Genomic DNA, 4,875 nt, shown 5'->3' on the forward strand with positions numbered 1-4,875 from the left:
TATGGTGAATGCTTATTTTAAATTGACTCTCCCACACCCAGAAAATTTTACCAGGCTATGGGTCCAGTTAAATTGGAAGATTAGTTGGTTAGGGTGGGTTAGCTATGTTTTAAATACTTTAAAGCATTTTACGGCATAATTAGTATTCAAAGATACAATTTTCTGAATTTATTTTGCAAGGAAGAGTATCTATTCTATAAAATAACAAAATTTTCTAGTATTCCGGCCCAAATTAACTAGAGTGAGTTTCCTTTTTAAAGCAACATTTTTTCACAGTAGTTGGAGTAGTTCAAGGCCATGACATCATCAGATAATAACTAAAGTGCCCAGGAGTGCGGTGCTTCATGGCATGTTTCCATTCTCACTCACTTGCATACTCACATGTACTTGCAAAAATGCATACTCGCATACTTACACCCATACAGCACCATCCCCAAAAATCTCCCGACCTTGAATCATTGGTTTCCAAATATCAGTGCTAAGTACACAAATTCCATAAAGTCATATAGTGGAGAGCAGACATTTGAAACTGCTCCACAGTTAGAACAAGTTTTTGAACAGGTCACTTGAATTTTCCTCTATAATTTTTTACATTAGCTGCCCAACAATACAGTCGTTTCCAGAGAGTTTCCTTGACAACTGGTTGCCATGTGAGTGAAGGCAGTTTTCTACCTTTGAGGAGCCAGTGTTTGTGACAATGTTGTGATTGTGCTGTAGGGAGGTCCACAGTTGTTGAGATAACCTCAGTACATGTTACATTACATTGTTACATCGGTGAGTCAGGCTCAAGGACATGAGTTTCTAAGTGGATTGCCTTTGTTGCCAGGCAGACAGAAACAGCTACATAGCACTTGGCTGACACTACCAGATATCCTAATTGTCAACACCACTGTTCAGATGTGTATCATGTAGTGAATTATATTTCAGCAAAAGTTGGTCTATTATGTAAGTATGTATATTTTTCTTTACATGTTCTGTTCATGTTGGATGATTAACCACAAGTAGACACTCTAGCCCATAACACAATGGATTCCATTTTTTCTTTCATTTGAATACTTGGCTGTGTTTTTCCGAGCACCGATTGAAGGTTGTTCGGACTCCGGCTACTAGCACCCTTCAGTTAAGTTACTCCATGAAGTCATCTCTGAGTTAAAAACTGTAATAGTTTCAAACAGGGTAAATTGTAAGGGTCACTTGCTTTTTCGTAAAAAAAAAAATTGAATATGTATTTTTGAACACTTAAGACATACCTTTGTTTACCATGAAAACAGTGTCTCCAAATGCAAACTTGTTTCTGGGAAATTACTCTTCAGAGTGTACATAAGGTTGTCTTTGCAATGTCACTGCCAAGGCCATGAAGTGCTTTAAATAGCGTAGACGAGACTTTTCCACAAGAGATTGATCTGATTTTTTTATTCAGAGCAGAGATTGTTTTCAAACGACGGGGCAAAAAAAAATAAATAAAGAAATTATCTGTGGAAATGAATCTTGATATGCTCTTTTGTAGTCAACAAGACATTCTTTAAGGTAAGGCACCTCTCTATTAAACATGCAGTCCGGTACTCATTTTATAGCTCCGTAAACTTGGCGGTTTAGACGGATGAGCGTTCATAAAGGCCAAGTTCAGAGGACTGTAAAAAGGTCACAACTGTAAAAATGAATCTTGATGCCAACTGTCCATGCTCCTCTGTTGCACAGACCATTATGCCACTTTAGCACGTGCATACCACGAACGCATCGGTAGTGCGAGTGCAGCGAAGGGAACGACACTAGCCGATGGATTGATAGCCACTGGAGTGACTATCGGGGAAGGTTTATGAATTTGTGCGCCGCTGTAGTGTATATACTCTTCCGCTGGACATAGATCCCAAACATTATTATTTATTCATGTAATCACTAATAGTTAATTGTTCATCAAAGCAACTTCAACACTAGTCTTTCCTACACAAAATAATATTGTTCACTGTGCGACTGTGCCGCACATCTCAGCCCGAGTAGTGCCCGTACTCTGGTAATTCGTGGCCCTCAGTGGCCCGGGGCTGCCATGGCAGAGCCAGTCGCCACTCGCTTGGAACAGAGGTCGGAGATGTCCGCGCACCACGGGGTCTACATCTTGCCTGCCATCAACCCCCTCTTGGGAGCTCACAGGGCATAAATTATAAGTTAATTCAACCACGAGATATCCCATATGGCATCAGATTGTAGGCGCAGAGCTTAAAGATTTTTGGAATGTAAAAAAAGTCGATTTGGTCCATCTAAGTAGGACTCAGCTTCCGTGTTAGCTGTGAGTGACAGACACATAAATTTGCGGTTAAAGTGTGTTTTAGTATTTATTCTATGACAGTGTTATCACTAATAAGTATTTACTGCAAGAAACTCGCAAAATTTGGCGTGTTATCGCTCACTAAGGACCAGTTACGAGTGGTACCTATAAGGTGGTTGTCCAAAGCATCCTATATGTGGTATGCCATTTTGAAAAATGTTCCTACGTATCTTAGTAACGCTACTTTGACTAAAGTACTTCGTTGAAACATGATACAGTTTATTTTCTACAATAGGTGTTCATCTAAAAATAACTCCGAAACGTATTTTTTTATACTTCTGTCCCAAGAAATGCTGTTAAGCCTTCATATTGTCGCTAACTTAAACTAGAAAACCATTTACAACAATTTACAAAATTTTAAATGTAGCTAACATAATTTTATCAATTCTTCAAAACATTGTACTATTAGTAAAATACTTGAAATATCTCAATGCTATCAGTCATCTAAAACAATAAGAGGAACTAAAAAATTCAAATTTCAGAATTTTATATCATATTTATATAAGAGCACCTATTCTAGAAAATGACGATTAAAATATGATGTACCTCCTAAGATGACTGAAGCCCGGTCCCCAACCCACTACTAGCAGTCACCCCTGCCTGCGGAAAGCACCTGCCAGTCTGTAGCCACGGATGCTACCAACCTTCTCGCCCTCATTTCCCGGGCAGCCTTCTTTTCACAGACGAGAGAACCAAAACCCGAAGTTCCCCGAAGTTCATGTTTTTTCCGTATCTTTAATGTAGCTATACTTACCTAATATAACCAACCTTCCATAATGTTTTAAAGTATTTAACCTAACCTAATGACCATTAGTATCCTTTTATCAACACTGCCATATTTATTTACAAACAACAAAACAAAAACCCAAAGATGCATGATCAGGAATTTGGCTCTCTCGTCTGTGAATAAATGGCTGCTCTCATTTCCCGAGTGTTGAGTGAGGGTAACAATATTTGACAAATTCGCACTAATCTATATAACATTAAATCCTTCACATTAAATTATGCATTAAGTAGAATTTTTTCATTAAGACAGATGTGCCAACTATGTTAACGTAATAATCGCAGATGGTGAATTACATGATTTTCTCGCTGACCTTTTGGAAGAGGGTGGGGAGTGCACAGGCCAGCATTGCCTGATATCCTTGCTGTGGCTGGACAACGATGGTTACAGACTGCTGGAGTTAGGCTGGGTTCACAATTGAAAAAATAACAGTAACAGTAACAGTATGTCGTGTGCATAGGATATGAACGCCATGTTTCCTAACCTAACGATTCACAATAGCAGAAAGTTGGTCGTGTGCATGGGAGCGAGGTCGTGCGCATAGGAGTGAAATGAATATATTTTATTTCGGTCGCGTACGCATGGCACAACAGCCAATGGGAGAAGAGCAGGGTGCTTTTTTGGCGGGACTAGAAATATGTTTATATTTATTGACCATATTGTGGTAAGAAAATTTCGAGATAATAATAGTATTATCGTTATTTTGAAAGTTAATGTTTATTTACTAACACTGATAACATGTCGCATGGTTCGCGAAATTTCATTGGCTGAAATTAACAGTAAGAATTCAATTGTGAACCGATTTCGCAGTTCGCACAGGTCGTGTGCATGGCTTGCTATGCACTCGCTTAATTTTTTTAATTGTGAACCCAGCCTTAGGAGACAATCCCAAGAGATACTATAATCCTAATAATAATCATAATCCTTTGTCAGTTAACTCAAAGTGCAATAGAAAATTTTCATTATATAAATAGAAGTACATAAATTCAATATATATAAGCTTACACTTGAATAAATTTACACCATTCCATTCGTCAATCGTATACTAAGGTTTATATTTAAATTCTTAGTTCTAGTGTTAGCCTAAACTTATTGAAAGACACTGATGCAGCAATTTACAAGTTAAACATATTTCACTTATATTTTTAATGTTCATCTGTGTCTTAGATAAGCGATAATAATTAAATGTATCGATGGTTGCCAAACGACCGCTAGAATACATTGAAATTAGTTTCTAGGCTCGTGCAGGGCACAGTTTATTAAAACTGTTGTTTTTTTTATTACAAAGCAAGTATTGGGTTCAGACACATTCTGCAATAGGGTCTGCAAGTTAGCTGACAGTTGTATCCTAACAAGGTATTGTTTCTTCGCTTCCGTACCTGAATGTCTTGTAATCCCGCTCTAAGTATCTTTTTAGAGAAAAATACTCTTAATTAAATTCACTGACTAATCATATTATCTACTATTACAGTGTATAGCTTGCGATATTAACACATACTATTGTCTTACTTCGTTTGCTTTAAATTATAGTTTCAAAAATAAAGAGAACAGAGAACAATTTTGTGGGTCAGAAGAACATACGTTTACCTCGCGAGAACTGTGACCGTTGGGAAGTCAGGTCAATTTTATAAAAAAAATGATAATTTGATGTATTATAATAAAATCTGAAAAAATAAATTATATTTTGTTACAAGTATTGCCAAATGGTTTTAACCTTTATTTTTCTGCGTATTCTATACTCTAGGCTATTTCAACATACTGTTTTTTT

This window comes from Bacillus rossius, chromosome 8 (assembly GCF_032445375.1).
Source record: "Bacillus rossius redtenbacheri isolate Brsri chromosome 8, Brsri_v3, whole genome shotgun sequence".
Taxonomy (NCBI): Eukaryota; Metazoa; Arthropoda; class Insecta; order Phasmatodea; family Bacillidae; genus Bacillus; species Bacillus rossius.